At 44.0% G+C, this 19,490-nt stretch overlaps 1 long non-coding RNA gene across 2 annotated transcripts; it reads right to left on the reverse strand.

Moving 5' to 3' along the window:
• Window positions 1–12,880: 12,880 nt before the first annotated feature.
• Window positions 12,881–19,228, reverse strand: LOC122466775. Of its 2 annotated transcripts, none has more exons than XR_006292575.1 (3): window positions 18,676–19,228; window positions 18,178–18,263; window positions 12,881–13,029 (listed from the first exon to the last, which is right to left on the reverse strand). It is a non-coding gene; the product is annotated as an uncharacterized LOC122466775 (long non-coding RNA). The 2 variants fall into 2 exon arrangements; XR_006292574.1 differs by having other exon boundaries at window positions 18,570–19,228.
• Between the last annotated feature and the right edge of the window lie 262 nt (window positions 19,229–19,490).

The following is a 19,490-nucleotide window of genomic DNA, read 5'->3' on the forward strand; positions in this document are numbered from 1 at the left end:
AGAGCCCCACTGACGGCAACGAGGTGCAAGTGCCTATTAATACAGATCAGTTTGCAGGACTGGGCTCTAGCTGGCCATTAAACAGCACAGACAAGAGAACTGGTAATTATAGTAAGAGTGTAAGAAAAATCAAAACTATTACTATTCTACTACGCTCAAAGGTAAAGCTTTCTTTTTTGTAATTAATATTTTTTTCAAAGTTTATTACAATCAATTGCATTCTGTAGTGAAAATACAAATGCATTTTTAAAAACAAACATGAAAATAACTTGCAAGTATACTGCTATATATGAACATTCAACATTTTTTAATATACTCTTACGGGGTGGCAGACTTTTACAGCCTCCTGCCCAAGAATGCAGGGCTCTTCTGTTGAGTTATCCCAGGTTAAACGTGAATCAAAATCCAGGCTAAGTATGCTGAGTTACATTGATAGGTAGATGCGATTACCTCTTACCAGGAGATAAAGATGGGAGGAATCTTGTTTTTGCATGGAATGAGCTAGTACAGAGCAGATTGTGAAGGGAAAATTTAGGTAGGGGCAAGCTCAGGCTCTGGTTTATGCTGTGTTGTACCTCAGAACGAACAAAGGAAAACCAAACCCCAGGAAGGACAAACTTGGGGTGTGTGTGTGCTCTGTTCAAGAGGAGTCGGGATTCTGTCCATTCAGAGGATCAAAATGGCTAAATACACATCTCTTCATAATAAATACTAATGTAGTGCAGTTATAAGGCATGTTGCATTGAAAAGGATTCTGAAGGAGGGAAGCCAGTGTTACACAGCGTTCAACTAGTAAAACAGCATCAGGACACTGCAACAATCTGGCTTTATATCTTCTTCAATGTAGAGTGCGGGGTCATCCAGCACTTCCTGAAAATAGAGTTCTTCAAGGAAGTGTCTAATCATCATTATCCAGTGCTCCCTACAATACCTACATTCTTAGTATCTTGAGGTGGGCAAAATTTGTAGACTGAAATTTCCTGCAAAAGAATGCAGATTCAGCAACACCACATTATTTCAAATAGTCATGTCAGTTTCTCACAATTTTTCATTTTGAAAAAAATTCCAAACATTTCAATTTCAGTTTACCTTGCTTTTTCATTTAAAAATTTCCTCCGATTTTAAAAGTGTTAAGTACTCAAAACTGTTTCAGATTGAACTAAGTTCTTTGTTTGACCAAAATGAATTTTACTTTGATTCACCAAAAAAAATTTTAAAAGTGTGTGTTTTGGTCCAACCTGAAATAAGTTATTTCCCCCCCTGGCTTTTTCGAAAGCCTAACAAACAAAACAAAGAATCAGTTATTCATCCAGCTCTAATGCTAGCACCCCTTTTGTCATATCTGAGAGCACAACGTTAAAAGATGATTAACTGCCTGTACACTTAGCAAAAAGTCTTTCATACTACATACTACCAACTCCCTCCCCATATTAACTCTCCCAAATGCAGAGGAAAATACCTTAAGTTACCAAGCAAGTGTTCTCTTTCACTGCTTAGTACAATACAAAGTCTTGCGTACACCTTAAATGCAAGGCAATTAGATGTTGAGCAAATGAGAGCCTACTTCTAAGTAGTGGCATGCTCCCAGGCTCCACCTCCAGGTGCACCCAGTGGAGTTAATTGGCTTACTTGGTCACCTTAACCCCTTTCAGTCCTGTGTGGGGTGGTCACTCCATCACATGGCTGGCTGGGTTGATACTTTGTCTTTCTGTTTTCTATATTCCTGACAGGTTGAGGATCTCATTCTTTTTCATTTGCCCAATTTTCATGCTGCAAGGGTATTCTGGAGAAGAAATCAGGTATGTACATCTAAGCTGTAGCATTGCAGTTTCCATAGTATGCTCTGAAGGCATTTTGGGGCCACGGATAGTGGCTTTTTAAAAAATGGTCTAGAGGCTAATCACTTTCTACTCTAATTGTTTCCCCATCCTTGAAAATACCGGTTGAATTTTTCACCTGCAAACACTATTCTAAGACATTCCTTTTCAATTAAGGCATGTCTTTGGTTGGTTGGCAACAGTGACCTTGATGCAAAAGCTACCTGTTGTCCCTTTTGTCAGGTTGATGCCCTCAGCTCCATCACACTGGCACTGTATTGTATGGTTGCTTCTTTATTCATATCATATGTTTCAGGATAGGATGTTTGTCACCATCTCTACAATTCCTGAACTGATCTTTAGGTGTGGACATCTGCTGTATTCTGAGTGTTTTAGAGTCAGGTCATAGCCTTTGGTAGGTCAGCAACTTTCCCACATACGGTACTGCAGTCAATTGAAACTTCACCTTGTTTTAATTTAATTTTAGATTTACTTCCCCAGTTTTTTTCTAGCAGACAGATTAGGGTTGTGATCTGTCACAGTTTCCCCTATGCTATCTCCTTGTCCAATAGTGGACTGTCATCCGCTGTGATGTGGATTCTTGCACCTCCTATTGGTTCATCTTGCTGGTGGCACCAATATTCTTCTGATCCCAAACAGTATTCTGAACCATCTTGCACAAATTCGGGTTGTTTTATGCTTTCCCTGTGCTACCTGGGCCATTACCGGTGTCTGATCCACTGATGATCTGCATTTGGATTGGAGTTTATTCATTAGCTTAGTATATGTCTAAAGCTCTTGGTAGAGATAGTATGGACTCTGCAGTCTCCTCCAACTTTCTGTATTTCTTATCTCTATTACTAGTCTATCATGCATTTTAAGATTTGATAATTGCATAAGTCATCCATTTATGATTGACAATATACCGATCTATTATTTCTCCAGATTCTTGATTTCAATTGTTGAAAAAAATATTTTGTGTAAGACACATTTAGTGGGATTTTACATGGATTCTTCCCCTGTGCTGCCGACATACCCAGGTGCTAATAGATCATATGGCAGCCTTCACCCCTTACAGCTTTTAGTGGGACTGCGTGTGAACTGCTGGCCTGTCTCTTCCAGCCCAGGAAGGACTAATACCACGCTTAAGGTTTATTCAGGTTCTTCCTTCCAGGTAGTTCCAGTTTATGTTCCACATATAAACCTAGGCTTTTCCTCTGACCCAAGGTCTTCTGCAGAGGCCTTTCCCCTTGCCTCTCCACTGCCTCCACTCCAGGGAGGCCTTTTCCCTTTTAAAAATATTATCCATCTTCCACTTTTTGAACTCTTAAAAGAGGAAATCTAATAACTTGTCACACTGCTGCATTTGTGGCGAATAAACCGTTTCTATTTACAATTGAAAATGCATCTATTAGCTCTATTCCCCCCCCCCCCCCCCACTTTGAAACACTTTTAGCATACATAATTACATTTCTCAGTGATGTGCAATTCAAGGACACCTCATTCCTACTAAAAATTGCACAGTGCTGGGTTAAAAACCAAGCCAAATGCCACACAGGACCTGTTTCAAGAAGAAATCTCAGGACTCTCATGCTTCAGATAGTTGGGATTAGGAAAAGTTATGGTAATGAGGTCATCAGCTTCATGCCTTAAACTTCAAATTAGTAGTTTTTAGTTTCTCAAAAAGAATGCCATTAGTATGATTACATAGCAAGGGAAATATCAATTTGTATACTTTTCCTCAAAATGTTTTATGATCCTATATAATGTTATTAAAACTAAGATATATTATTAGACATTTTAATACTAGCTATAGAGGATAAGCTTTATTGAGGTCTTATTGTAGGGTATTCAGTCTGTTTAGCTATTAAAGGGAGGGGAACAAATTTACCCTCCTCTTCTCATTAACATACCCTGTCATACCAAAAAATATCAGTTATAAACTTGCAACACATTAGGAAAATTGTTGCATGAGGATATTGCTTTTTTTTTTTTTTTTTTAAAAGCGCCTTTAGGATGTGCAAAAAAAAAAAAGTGTATCATCAATCTCTCACAGGTTCTCTGCGGCAGAAATCCGCTGGGCTCAGATGAATTATTCACATCCATATTGATTTTATACAAGAGCCAATAAAGTTTAGCTTGTAGGATTCTGATTAAATTTAATTTGAATCCTGTATATAAGATGGAGTCTTTCAGGAAACCTTAAGGCAAAGGCCAATCCCTTGTCTCAGTCATTCTAATGGAATAAACTGCATCCTTCTCCTCCAATTGGCCACACAGATGGCAAGCAAGAACCTTACTTTTCTCCCTGTAAATTAGGGGTGACTTCCCTATTTAATTTTAAACCACCTCCTTAGCTTGAAATTTTATCATTGGTTATGGTGGCTCATCAGCAAGGGGCTATGGTACAGGGCTGTGGTGGACTGTAATTCAACCATTCTCAGAGTTCACTACTGTAAATAGTTGCCTTTAAAAGCTATTTATAAACAAAAACACTGCCTGCTCTGTAGCACCCACTTCTCACCAAGTGTGACTCTGCTGAGGCCTGCCTCAGTCTTGCCTTCACAGCCGAGATATTTCAGAACATTTCCATTCTGGGGTCCAACTTATGAAGTCCTGCATAAAGCCTTTCAAAAGAAAAAACCTTATGGTATCTTCACCCCAGTTGCAAGCTGGGCACAGCCTGTCCTCCCTTAGGGGAGGTTTATCTTCCTGCTTTCCCAGCATCTCTTACCTAGAGTTCGGCCTTTTCCCACAGACCTGCCTCACTGGTATTTTGTCCCCTCTAGCTCAGAGGTTTGCAGGAACCTGGCTTTGTCATGCAGCCATCTTCCAACAGCCTTCAGCTGTTTCCTTGGTATAAGGCCCAGGTCCCTTCCCTTAAGCCAGTGGTGGGCAACCCACGGGCTGCATGCGGGCCATCAGAGTTATCTGACTGCAGGCAGCGAGACATTTTGCTACGGGAAGCGGTGGCCAGCACGTCCCTGAAGCCTACCGCTTCCCGCAGCTCCCATTGGCCGGGAACGAAAAACTGCAACCACCGGGAGCCGTGCCTGCGGACAGTCAATGTCGGCAAAATGTCTCATGACCCACAATCAGATTACCCTGATAGGCTGCAGGTTGCCTTAAGCCCTATTGGGCAGCAGGTAATCCTCCCTGGTACACTGGACCCAACTCCTTCAGAGGGGACCGTCATCCTGTTACAACCATCTTCCTTCCAGAAAGATCTACGAGCCTCACATTTCATCTTCTTGCTCTGTTCCAGATCTTCCAGTTTTCTCAGGCTCATTTTTGCCAACTTGAGCCCAATATGTAGCTTCTCTGTCCTTATTGGTTCCTGATCCGGCAGTCTGCCTCAGAGGCTCTTGGAAGTCCTCTGGGCCAGTTTAATATAATTTACTGTTTTACGCACAGAAGTCAACTACTCTGCAAGAATGCTTGTACCCTTTTGTATTTCCTGCAGGGTTTTCTGCATTGTAGCTTTTGGGTTTCCCCTGGCTAACCTCTGCTCTCTGACTGGGTCCTGGGCAGGTTATGAGGAGCCAGTTCTGTATTTGAAGAGTCTGGGAAATCTTGATTTAAAAAAAAAAAAAAAAAGTGGGGGGTGGAGAGTCAACAATTTTACCATTTTCCCCCTCCGACAAGTCTGGTTTTAAGAGGCTGCTAGGTTGTTGATTTGGGAAGAATAGCAAGGTTTAAAGCTATCCTGGTGAAAATTTCTGCTCTAGGTCAGGAGCACATAACCCAGAGTGGTGGCAGGTGAGGTATGTGAACCTCCCCACAGTTTTATATTTTGAATGTGATGAAAGGGTATCTATTTTGGGTCAGAGTTAAGGGTATATTGTCTATACCTAATAAGAACAGTGTTTACTATATGCTCATTGTTATACCTTCTTGCTTTTAGAATGCTTGGGTTTTGTAAAATGATGCATTTTTTATTTGACAACATTCAGTTTTTAAATTAGATTTCTGGAATTTTCTTTATTTTAAGCACATTTCATATTTTGTCTTGTGTAGATAAGTGAAGAAATAGGGTGTGGTTTTTTGGTTCGCTTTTACTTTTTTGATAAATGGATTGGAAGAGTCTCCACTGTAATGAGCAGGGCAAGTCAATAGTGTCTTCTACAGCATCCTGCCTCACTCATTGCACACCGGACATGGCTCATTACATGCGTAATGAGCCATGTATGAAAGCACAGCCTACCATTAGCCCAAGAACTGGAAAAATTGCTGACAAAGTACCAGTAATCAGGTCTAATGCTTCTACAGTCAATTCCTAACCTACTAGGTCACGGGTCCTAACAGCTGAGTCACTGCATTTCTCGGTGCCTTAGCTCATCTGAAAAATGTGGCTCAATGTTTCATCTGTCAATCTCCAACCACTCTGAAGTTGGAGAAGCATATTAGCTCATTTTATAGTTGCCTTAACCAACTACAGCAGAGGTGGGCAAACTACAGCCCACATATGGCCCGTGAGACCATCCTGCCCAGTCCCTGAGCTCCTGGCCTAGGAGGCTCGCGCCCAGCCCTTCCCCTACTGTCCCCTCTCCCCCACAGCCTCACCTCGCCGCCGGCGCAATGCTCTGGGCAGCGGGGCTGCAGAGCCCAGCCTGACCCAGTGCTCCGTGCTGTGCGGCTGCCTGTCCTTGTGCAGCCGTGCTGCCAGCCACTGGTGCTCCAGGCAAGGCGGTAAAGGGGCAGGGAGCAGGCAGGGGTGGATAGAGGGCAGGGGAGTTTGGGGGGTGGTCAGGGGCATGGATAGGGGTCAGCGCGGTCAGAGGGCAGGGAATGGGGGGGTTGAATGGGGGCAGGTGGCCCGGGGGGGCAGTCAGGAAGGAGAAGGGGGTTGGATGGGGTGGTGGGGACAGTTGGGGTGAGGTGTCCAGGGGCAGTCAGGGGGAAGGAGTGGTTGGATGGGGCAGGGGACCCCGGGGGGGCAGTCAGGAGTGGGGGGTGGATGGGGCAGCGGTCCCCAGGGAGCCGTCAGGGGGTAGGGGCTGGGCCATGCCTGGCTGGGGAGGCACAGCCTCCCCAGCCAGCCCTCAATACAATTTCAGAAACCTGATGCAGGCCAAAAAGTTTGCCCGCCCCTGAACTACAGAGACCTGAAAAATGTTATATAAGCCATGGTAGTCTAGTGCACAGGATGTCATGGTAACATTCCAAGCTCTACCACAAACTGCTGTATCTTTGGTAAATCGCTTAATACAGGTTCATTTTCCAGATGGAGCAATGAGGAACAGCTTAATTCACCCTTGATCATGAAGAACATAGGAAAAGGAGTAGTAGTTTTCGTACAACCTAAAGTTCTCTTCTGGAAGAGCCTCACTTAGTTTGGAAGATGACAATTAAGATATTCAATCTCCATGATTTTTGTCCTCAATTGACTTTGACAAGAAGGCAATTTCTGAAATACATTACCATTCCCGCCTTTGAAAACTGACTCTTGTGCTGTAAAACACTGAAAGAGTTAACAGTATATCTCCCTAAACCTGGAAGTAGTGATGACTAGCTTTAATAAAACACTTGGGATGGCTGAAATCATCCACATCTTTGTGGGCGTCTTGCTTCTGCCTGCACTGCAACACACCACATCTTGCATGAACCAATGTCAATATCTATATTGTTTCAAATGTTGTGGTGTAGAGTAATTTTATTAGGGAAAATAGGGACAAAACAGTGTCCACATCACAAAATTTTCAAAGGGGAGATTAATTTAAAATCCTACTCAATGTCTTCAAAGCTTTCAGAGCACAGGTTTCCCTGCCCCCCCACTTTTAGAACCACAAGGTGGATCACAATCCACCTTATAATGATACCATAAGGAAATAAACAGTTGTAGGGGGAAGCTTGGTGCACTAGTCCCTGGTAGATATCTGATAGTTGTCAGATACAGAAAGACCTTTATCTCACTGCTAAATTGCAGCCAGCCAATTGAAGGCAACATGCTCACATGTATTGAATCCTCTATCCTGCTTCCACTTAAAAATCAATGGCAAAAATCCTCCATGGACATCCCAGGGAATATTATTGGCTTCAAAACTCTCCAAAACAAGAGAATCAATATCTTTGCTTAAATACAGCCAATTTACTTTCAATTAACCCATGCATGATCTTTCAATGGGATTTAATTATATGAAAAATTTGAAGGTCATTTTTGAGTTGGAGGGTGATGAATGTTAGGCATGTGTCAAAATGTCAAGTTACTGTAATTTGTCAAACACTTTGGTAGGGTAGCTTCATATTTTGCATAAACATTCTCCTTTGCCTTCAGAGCATATCTGGGAAGGCTCAGGCCAAAGTTATAGGGAAGCTAAAAATAGAACCTTATAAATGGAGCTAATTGCAACTGTAGCAATGGAGAGGCAATATTTTATACCATAGGTTCTCTGGCTCTCATCTTTTATTCAGTCTCATTCTAACCTCATGATTTCTCTATAATAGACACTCTTTGAAAGACTATTTCATAGGGAAGTGTCACACTTATTAACTGAATCAGGCTATTTCTGCTCTTGCACCAGCTAGCAGATAGGACAATTAAGTCATGTGATCATAGAAAGGTCTTTACTGTGTGACTAGACATTTTCTGTGTTAAAGGATGCAATCGGCATGTAAAAGCTACGGAACAGCCATTGAAATAAGCTGTACTTTCCATAAAGATTTACTTCTTTTGATATGTTGTGTAGCAAGAAGACATTTAAACTAAACCATTTTACAGAACAAGTTCATTATATGCCCACGGACTGCAATTTCTGCAAAATTGTGTGACAAACTAAAAATAATTAAAATCTAGTTCCACAAATAGACGTAGATAAACAGTGTATGTGCTGGCAATGAGGGTCTACTGAAATCTGGCCAATAGATATTAGTATACAGTACCCTAAATAACTATCATTAAGGGCCAGATTCTGACAGATTTCAATAGGGAGGCTTAGGGGAGCACCAGCCTATGAGTTCATTGAAGCACTTTTTGCCTCACTTTCCCCACCTTCTTTTAGCCTGCTATGGCTGTCGGCATGAGCTTGACCAAAGCCAGACCGTAAGCCCAGCTAGACTTGGCAGACCACCTCTTCGTCACAGGTGCACCTCAACTGCTATAGTCTTTCCTCCATGCCTCATCCCAGACTCTTGTACCTCCAACAGCACCCACTGTCCAGGGGATGGCACACTCCTCCCCTCACTCACAGGTTCAGGCAGGCTGCAGCTTGGCTGAGCCTTGCCCCCCCACCCCATCTCCAGTCAGCCAGCTCCCAGGGGGAGGTGGAATACTATATACTCTTCTCAGCTTTCTCACAGGCTGCTTCCCAGAGAGAAGGGACTTCCCATCCTCCTCTCCTCCCAACTGGTCTCACCCAGCTCCTCATGGAAAGAAGCTGTACTCTGCCCCAAAAAGATCTGTATTGTCATCTGAGATTGCCATAACATGAAATATATGGCAGAATGTGGGTAATACCACAGAGCAGGAGACATACAACTCTTCCCCCAAGGAATTCAGTCAAATTTAATTAACACTTTCTTTAAAAACAAGCATCAGTATGGAAGCACATCCTCTGGAATGGTGGCTGAAGCATGAAGGAGCATACAAATGTTTAGCATATCTATCATGTAAATACATTGCAACGCCAGCTACAAACCTGCCATTTTAATGTCTATTCTCACTTTCAGGTGACATTGTGAATAAGAAACGGGCAGCATTATCTCCCATACGTGTAAACAAACTCTATAGGGGAATGAAAACCAGATAGCTACCTCTACCTCTTCTCAGGTACATGTGTCCTGTTAACTTGGAGATGGACAGGATGCCATCTTCACATTTAATCATTTTAAGAGATAATGCATGCACATGCTGGTTCTTTCCCTGGATTGGGCTCATCCATGCTCTGCTGCTGGGAAAGGCAAGACTGCAGAGGAGCCCCCAAAAGACCCTGCCCCACAGCATAGCTGGACTTCCCCACCCCAATCACCACCACCACCACTTGTCCGTCCTCCTTGCTTCTCACAGCAGAGGTGTCTGTTTCAGGTTCCACTGAAGTATCCATAGTGGTCTGTGGGGTCTCTGCCAAGAATGGCATGCAACTTAGAAGAGCAGCAGTTCTGTGGTTCAGTGCACCAGATCTGTTGTTGGCCTCCCTGGGTTTATGGTATGCCTGCTACAGTTCCTGTGTTTTCACAGTGCATTGCTGCTGATCCCTGTCATACTCCTTTGGCTGCATCCTCTGTGCAATATGCTCGTTGATGTCCATGTTTCTATGATTGCTCCATAGCTGTGCCTGCACAGCCTCTTCTCCTCACAGGCCCAAGACTAGTCCAGGCAGGAGCACATCTACAGCATGTAGCCAGCACAGTCAGTTGCCAACCCTCTAGGATTGGTCTGGAGTCTCCAGGAGTTAAAGATTAATCTTTAATTAAAGATTGTCATGTGATTAAATCTACAGGATTATGTGCAACCAAAATTGGTGACCCTATGCTAAGTGTGCTGACCCAACTGGGCAATCAGGCGAAGGCATTTCAGAAATACTCATGGCTTTTAAGGGGTGGGGACACAGCTTTCAGTTTGAGACCCCGGGCAATAGTAATGTTCACAATTGTGATCAAAGTGGTCACTTTTGGGCATTGTGGGACAATGGATGGAGGACTGTTAGTGTTATCATAGGTCATGCAATGTTTACAGTTGCACAGCTTCAACCACAATACATCAGCTGTGGCTCAATGCAGTTTGGGGTGGTGGTGTCACTGCCTCACCAGAGACTAAATTTGAACATAGATGCATGCATAAGTAGATGCAAGGTGATTTTTATCAACCTAATTTTGTAGTTTAGGTAAGGCCTATGTTACACAGGGCATTACATTTTTCACAGCCCTGAGGGATGTAGCTAGGCCAATTTAATTTGTGATCATAGACCAGGCCTGAGAAGGTTAGACAGAACCTAAGGAGTTAAAGGCATAATCAGATGTTGAAGTCAGTCAGCTTTGATAGTCCAAAGATAAGGTTAATAGAACCATTAATCATTGGAAATGAAGAACAGAATGCAGAGTGGACTCAACCTTTAGAAGAAATATTTTATCTTCTAATAGGCCCTAAATGTCCATTAAGCTTCATTAAATCCAGCCATGTCACCCATCAGACTAGAATGCCAGCAAGGGATTGAAACAAATATTCAATATCCTTGGGAACAAAGTGTGAATTGAATTAGTTTAAAAGAAGAGATTTACAGGAACCACCAAAAGTGATAAAATAAAGCTCTAGTTAAAGAGTTCATGGTCCAATGCATGTATCAGTACAGATAACTGAAAGGCTGATTAAATCTCTGTACCACTTTGAAACTTACTCCATAATATTTTGGCCGTCTTACCAGACTTTCTTCTATGTATTAAGTCAATCAGTGGGAGTCACATACCTAAATTCCTGCCCACTACTCAGAAAATTAATCCTATTTTAATGAATTCTGGGTAGATTATGGCTCCTGAAAGCAAAACAATGGTAGAGCACATGCCAGTTTCCTAATGGAGACACAAGCATAGTTGAGGAGGGATTAGTTCTTGGGTCAATGCTGGGACTGTGTTTGGGCCCTAACAGTTTAGGGCAGTCCTCAGGACTACTCTAAATTGCATCTAGGAACAGCCCAGGCATAAGAACAGTTCAGCCACGGCCTGTACCAAAGGCTCCTGCAAGGAGAAGTGTAGTTGTCTAAGGCCCTTATGCTGAGAGTATTCCCCCATGGAGACATTACTGCTGATTTGAAGCTGCTATACTGACACAAAGAGGCTACGCAACAGGGATGAGTTTCCCCTCAGTGCTTCAGAGCTTGCTGTAGGGAGCATGCTTGCTAATGGTCCTTACAAAACCTTTAGCGAAGAGGTGTCATACTCTCAGGGCTAGTCTACACTGGCAATGCTAAAGTGCTGCCTCAGCAGCACTTCAACATGGCTTGTGTAGTCACGGCAGAGCGCTGGGAGAGAGAGCTCTCCCAGTGCTCTTCTAAAAAGAAAAAACCCACACACCCCCCAACCACCTCCGAGCTGTCTCGCTCAGGGGTTTTTTTCACACCCCCTGAGCAAGACAGTTGCAGCGCTGTAAATTGCCAATGTAGACAAGCCCTTAGTGTCACTCTCAACATCCCATCTGGTGCAGAGGAGGTAGCACTGCAACGTACTCCAGCTCCATCCTTCCATGCCCATGCTGGAGCATTCAGCAATGCTGGCAGTGCTAAAGGCAGCCCCCATGCACAGAGCTACATTATGTCAGTCTCCTTTCTGAGAGCTCTCTCTTCTCTCCAGTAGCCTCCCCTCCTGTTCACTGGCCAAGTATGAGGTTGTTCAAGATAGGGGAAGCCTGCCTTGCAACCTATTACACAACTTTAGGAAACTGGGCCTGAGGCTCTTCTGTGTGCTCTGCATTGTGTGTGTTCACCTCAGACAAACCACCAAGGCTAAGGCTTTATTCCATAAAGAAAATGGAACAAAATTACAGTCCAGCAGCCTCCTCCTTTGCTTGCCTGCTCCCAGTACAGTCAGTGCTGAGATCTCTTGCTGGGAGGGGAGAGTGTACGCCCTGGCAGGAACCAGGAAGTTCTCCCAACATGCCACAGTTTGTAGTCCACAGCTGCTGTTGAAGCACACCGAATCTTGGGTGACACTATTGCTACTTTAATTGGGCCCGTGGTGAATATTATTTGGAGACTTTTTCCCAGCAGTTTCACTTGCAGTTTACTTTAAGCCCACTTTTTTCAAGTCTGATAGGAGAGGTGCTGAAAACCCTCACTGCCCCCAGCACCCCCTGAAGTCATATAGTGACTAAAAGATACCAGCCTGCTACTACTGGAAAGCATACTCCTAGTTATCCACATATCAAATACAGACACAGGCAGTGACCTTGCAGGCTTCGTGCACTACCTTACCCAGTGTGCTTCAAACTATTTCTGTTGTGATCATGTCTATGGGTGAGAAGGTAACTCAGGTGCCTGGCCCATTCAGTTCTTAGCCTTTCCCCTGGGACAACTAAAAGATTTACCTACCAGATGTGTCACCTGCCTTGGACACTGTGGCACTGAGTGATGGTTTCTAACTGGGATAGAAAGAAATGCACCCACATGGTTCCATGCTTCCCTGAGAAGGAGAAGAGGGTTGTGCTGGACAGTTGCTCTTTCTCCATTTGTGTGAAGTACTGCAGCGTTCTAGTCTATCCCATCTCCTGTTCATTGAATACGGGAGGCTGCGATTAGAGAAATGTAGTGTTGTGTTAACTCTTTCTGCGTCCTCTGATCTACGTAGTGCAGTCTCAGCTTCCCTAATGTCCAATCTTGTCTGGGATCTGGATAAGAACTAAGCGGTCTAGAATTTAGCCCACTCTAACTCAGCAAGATGCTGATTAGGAAAGCTCTTGGCTTTCTGGTAAGATAATCAGACATGGCTCAGTGCCAACTGGCAAGGGAATTACAATATCATCCTGATACGGATATCTATATTCTGGTTCACCAAAAAGGACTATGAAGTCTTTTATTTAAAGCCTGGTCACTAATATCATTGTGAAATGTATGTATATTAAAGATATGTTCCTAAAGTCTGTATCAAGACAGACTTGACAAACAGTTTTCTGCCAGAAAAAGGATGTATATTCACCTATCTGCATGCAAGTGAAGCATTGTAAGTTAACAAAGCCAGTAGGGGGCTGAGGGCTCATTCACATACAAAGTCAGCAGGAAGATGCTCACCAGAAGATTACTATGGAAGGGTGGGGCAGAGGAAGAGGGCCATCTTGACTCAGATACAGAGAATAGATTTTGGGGAACGTAAGGAGAAGGCAAAGATGAGACCCCTTTATCCTGCACCTAAGTAGTAAATCACACTACCTGATTACATTAGCAAAAATGGGATCTCAACCATGCTCAAAGCACTGCTAAGCACATTTGGGGTGAGAAACTTTTTAACAGGTTAGCCTGCTAAGTTTAGGCTCTAGAAATTATGTTATGATCATGTTTCCCTTGGGTATCCATTTCCCTTTCTCACTGTCTTTTGACTCGACCCATTGATAATAAACCTAATGCTTCCACTAAAAATATATCTCAATGCAGAGGTATTATACAAGGAGCTGACCTTGAGCTGAATAATTCAAGCTGGTGCATACACTGTTCCCTTGGGGACAGCACATTCTGGGGTTAATGTGAGTGTTCAAAGGCTAAGGGGCTGGACACCACAGGAACACACTTCAAAGGGACTTGGGGATTGAGTATGGATATTGTTAACCTGCAAGGCAAAGGAAGAGCTGGCATGGCCCAGAGGAAATTGCTTGTGTGACTAATATAATGGTGGAGGCAAAGAGGGGACACCAAGTTAATCACAAACAATTCTCCCTCTGACTGGAGAGTAACAAGGTTTATATGAGTCCTGACGATCTCAAGGACCATCACACCTTGAAAAACCCACACCATGAAAAGTGGTGAGGGGTGACATGAGGTAAGGTTAACTAGACGCCAGGATCCCATCTTTGTAGATGGAATTTGGACCATTGCCCAAACACTTTGACTTGCTCTGTGTAACACCCCCTTCTCCCTCTTGGTTGGTGAAATTTAATGGGGGACACCTGGCCTTGAGGAGTCTCAAGATCACCCTTGCTTCTTTCAGAAAAGGCCAACTAATAGATGCCCAAAAGAATGAAGTAATCACATCTATCTTCAAGTAGCCAAAAAAACAATATTGTAGGCACATCAGAATTTTAGGACTAGAGCAGAAGTATGTTGTCCAATATAACTATTTAATTTGCTGGACTACTGCCAAATAGGTGGTTTAATCATGAAGAAAGGTCGATCTTATTATATAGCTCCAATTTTAGAAAATTGAGGGCCATCCCAGACTGAATATCTACCAGATAAATTGACAAGTTATGCCTATCTCCAATACTTCCTCCTGTATAATTTTAATGAGATGCAGTGTAGGACAGTTAGAGTCACTTTAGCTTTTTAAATAGTGCTTCTTGATGCTCATCTTTCCATGTCACTCAAAACTGCTTCTCTTACCCTTTTTGAATAAAAGGTCTGCCTGACAACATTTTCATTGTGTAACCCCGATTGTCATGGGCCTATAACTGGTCTATAAAAATTGTACTGTGGGCTGGAACTTAACATAAAAAACCTCTGGCAGCAAGTTAGAGACAAATGTTCGACAGCTTGATTTGGCCATAGGAGAGGTAAAGGGAGAGAGAGATTAAAACCTGAGCTCCAGCAACTTTTGAGGTTGTTTTCTGGAAGAACCCTCCAAATTGCAAACTAAGTGTTTTTGCTGTTTTGAAAGGAAAATAGTGTTGCATTTATATAGTGTCTTCTGCTCGGCATCTTCTAGCATTCTATAGACATTCATAAAATTAACCCCAAAATGCCCCAGAGAGGCAGGTATATTATCTCCATTTTACAAATAAAGGTCCACCCTTCCCCATAGGGCATTGTATACATATGTAATAACCATTGACCATGAGAAGGCAGGTTAGTCTACTTGGGGACCAAAACACTATTTGGATTTTTTTATGGCTGGACTAGTATTTCCTCATGGCATCACTGCAGTGTAGAGCATCATGAAGGCTCCAGGTGAGTGAGGAAGAAGGAACAGGCATCAGGTAAAGGGAAGCAAAATGGAAGTGAGGCCTCTGTTTTTCCTACAAGGACAATGCAAGTAACATCTCTCGTTTAAAAAGGAGGGGGGCGGCGGGGAGGAGAAATAAAGAGACAAGGAAGGAAAATGAAATAGACCAAAGTCACTTCAACTTTTAAAACATTCTCCAGGCATTGACAACATCACATCTAGTCAATACTGTACCTTGAATTAAGTTACCAGGCGAGCAGGATGAGCAAGAAATTTTAAGAGCAACCAGTAGTTTATGCCCAAATGGGGCCATTTGAAAATGTCTTTCATCAGGACATTAGCTGTTAAAGAAATATGTTACCACGCAGCGAGTACACAACAAAGCAAGCAAAGCTGCAGTGGGAACAAGAGGCATTTTCAAGAAACAACAGCTGGATGTTTTCAAAAGAACAATGCATTAATTTACTAAATTGCATTCTAAACATAGTTTCTGTATTGAAAATTGATGTGCATTTAAGAAGAAACACCAAGCAAAAAATGAATAAATCATACTGATCAGTGCCTTGAAACTAATTTGGCTTTGCTACAACAGAAAAGTGTTACTGGTCAGTCACTAAATATATGTTTTTGAAGTGGAAATAATAAAAACAAGCAATTCATTACTACTATAGAGGCACTGGAGTCAAACAGGATTGGGGTTTTCTACAGTCATCTTCTGCTACAATATTATATTACTGGCATGGGCACCAGGTTTGTATAATTTTTGGTGGTGCCCAGAATGGGCACAAGCAGAATCATCTGGTCCATAGGATGAACCGGGACAACGGCCCCAGGCCCCACACTTCAGGGGGACGTGGGGTACAGGGTGATCTGGGAGGTTAGCGGGGGACCTGGTGCAGGCATCAGCGAGTGACCTGGCACCAGCCCACCCTGCTCTGTCCGTCCCCCCCCATTCCACACCTTCCCGCCAGCCCCCGACCCTTTCCGGCTTCCACCCCCTCCCCCCAAGTGACACTGGGAGACAGTGGAGCAGGGCAGGCTCGCTCCCTGCTGATGGCACCAGGCCCCCCGCTAATCCCCTAAGCTGCCATGTACCCTGCGTCTCCCTGAAGTCCCCCCTCAAATCACAGTGAGCCCGAACATTGGTGGAGCTGGGCCCATATAACTCGCTGCCTATGATTACTGGATGAAAATGACAAGTACTTTGTGAAGCTTCTTTGTTCAAGACCACAACTGTATCAGGTGGTCAAATGAGGTGTTAACTTTTATGAGAACACTCCATAGGAACTGACATAGGGTCAGATTTTCAAGTGCTGAGTCAGCACCCACAGTTGCATCCAGATTTTTAAAACAGCTCCTCTCCCATTTAGGCATCTAAATAAGGGCCAGATATGCAAGAGTGCTCAGCACTGGGCAGCTCCTATTTTATGGCCAGATTTTCAGAAGAGCTCTGCCACCACTCATCTCACCTAAGCTATTGTTAGAAGAATAAAGCCCCTAAGAGCATGGAGCTCTTCAACTATGGAATATGTAGTAAAACCAGGCCTCTCCATCGATGTCTTTTATGGGATTCTGAGAAGGAGAACTTTCTGTGAAGATCTTTACAGAAAGAACTCCTATTCATCAATGAGAATTTTCCCTCATGCCAGACAAACATTTTTAAAAGCCATCCAAATTACATGGCCAAACACTGATTGGGATACTCCGAGTGACACAACACGATACACGGGGCATGTGGCCCCCGTGGTCTCACTGTGCAGCCTGCAGGGGGTGAGTAGGCAAGCGGCAGGGTGGGGCAAGCCAACAGCTGGCTGGCCAGCCAGCGGGTGGGCGGGGTGGTGAAGAGGCCAGTGGCTGGGGGGCAGGTGAGCTGGGGGACAGGAGAGGGGGGCTGAGGAGGCGAGTGGGCGGCAGGGGTTGAGAAGGCAAGGGCGGGGGGGAGGGGAATGAGAGGACGAGCCGAGCAGGCAGTGGCCGCAGGAGGGAAGGGGAAGAGTGGAACCTCAGTACGCTTGCTGCTCAGGGGAGGGGGAGGAGGAGGAGAAGAGAAGGGAGCATGGCCTTGGGGAAAGGGGCTGGAATCAGGGCATATCCCCACCAGCCCCTGCCGTGAGCACCCCCACGACCCCAGCCCACCCTGCACCCCCTCACACCTCCCCAGCCCCTGCTGCACCCCCCCCGCCCTGACTCCTGCACCTCCCCCCTCATGTGCCCCCTGCCCTGAGCCCGCCCCTCCTCACAGCCAGCGGGGTGGCGCTGGGGAAGGAGGGTTTGTTTCGGCAGGGCCGGGGGGGTTCAGCCCTCAGCTGTTTTCTTTGGAGTAATATGGCCCTTGCCACTTTATGAGTTGTGCAGGCCTGCTATAGGTGGTATTTTCAAAATGGAGACTTGCTTCACGATGAGAAAGTGATAAAACAAGCTCTTACTGTCTCTCATACATATATGTATACACATTCTTAATTAGCAGTTAGAACCAATTACAGGTTTATAGCTGTTAAATGCTAAGCTGTAGGTGGTTTAAGAGATATAAAATGACAAACTAAATGTAAATTTGATAGGATAGCCACAGCTAGTTTTGTTTTCCTTGTTCAGTTTACAATCGCTTGAGACAACAGTTTCTTCAACTCAAATCTGCTTTGTTACAGAGGATGAAATTGATTGAACTTGTGGGTAACTTGTTAATTTATGCAGTTTGCAGAACACACTATATAAAGAATCTGAAAAGACTATATAGATTTTGCATCTGTATACACCTCTAGGTATCCCACCACCCTGATGCCCATATTACCTCACTGCAATATTTGTACATCTGCAGCCTCTCCAGTCTCTTTAAATTGGGAAGATATAGATTTTCAAAAATGATTTCCTGTAATTCTGTCAAGACAAGGATTACACTGCACATCACAGGGGAAAGGGCAATAAATCAGAGCCAGAAGAATGCTTACTAGACAAAACCAGTGACTGAAATTTCTCTGTCAGAGCTATTCACCAGTCAGCACAACCCCACACACAGCTAGTGATAGCACAGCAGGCTCTCTTCATGTTGTGCCCCCTGCCAAGTCACTCCAGCCCTGTGGTGGTCAGCATCATCTCATTACTCAGCCCTCCAGCCAGAACACTTTAGAGTCTCACCCCTTCAAGGGTAAGAGAGTCCTTGAAACAAAAGTTTAAGAGCCTCACAGCCGATCCTTGATCGAAATCCACACTCACTGGTCATTCCAATCCTGTTCTCCAGGGTCTTTCCACCACCTTTATCAGGTCTCCTATAGAGAAATCCAGACCCTACCTTTCCCCTAGGTTTTAATCCAAGTACAGGTGTCCTGCAGTAAGCAGGCAAGTTCTGTATAGCATCTGTAGACATCCATCTTCTTGAACCTGTCTGCAGGCCTCTCCTTCCTAGCACAAATATTTAGCTGTATTTATCTCAAACCACGAACCCTTGTTATCTTCTTAGGCCTTTTAATTGTTACCCTTTTCTCAGAGCAGGAGGGTCCCAGGGCTCCCCATTAAAGTCCCCTAATAAACTTCTAACAAAAACAAATTCAAGCCAGTTCTACCATTCTCAGGCACATTTTTTCCATCCCCCTCTGCTCTGATCTTCTGCAAGCACCTTCCTGAAAATCAAGATTCTACCCTTTCATCAAGGCTCCTCACTAGAGCTTGCATCACTCCTGGGACTTCTCCATATCTTTCTTAACCTTTTACCAGGGTTCTTTACTTCAGAGAGAAAGCTATTAGTCCCCTGGGCTTCTTCACCTACCAACTTCACTACTACCAACAGCTGGACTATACTATTATTCTTTCCCTACCACCACACAGTGAGGATACACCAACCTTCCTTTCTCTAGAGTAACCACTTAATTGCTTCTCCAGCTGGAACTCATCTTTAATTGGGCCTGGCCCACCCTACAGGTGCAACCAGGTTCCCTAATTGAGCATGCCAGCTCCAGTTAACTCTTTCAGTGTCAGAATACACCCCATCACAATCTGTCTGTCATGTCTGTTAGTTTGTTTTGCTGGTTTTTCTATCCCTTTGTGTTGTGTGGAGAAAGTGTGTTTATTAAGGTACAAGTACTTTTACTCCCCTCCACTTCCCACCCA

The sequence above is a fragment of the Chelonia mydas genome, chromosome 7 (genome assembly GCF_015237465.2).
Source record: "Chelonia mydas isolate rCheMyd1 chromosome 7, rCheMyd1.pri.v2, whole genome shotgun sequence".
Classification (NCBI taxonomy): domain Eukaryota; kingdom Metazoa; phylum Chordata; order Testudines; family Cheloniidae; genus Chelonia; species Chelonia mydas.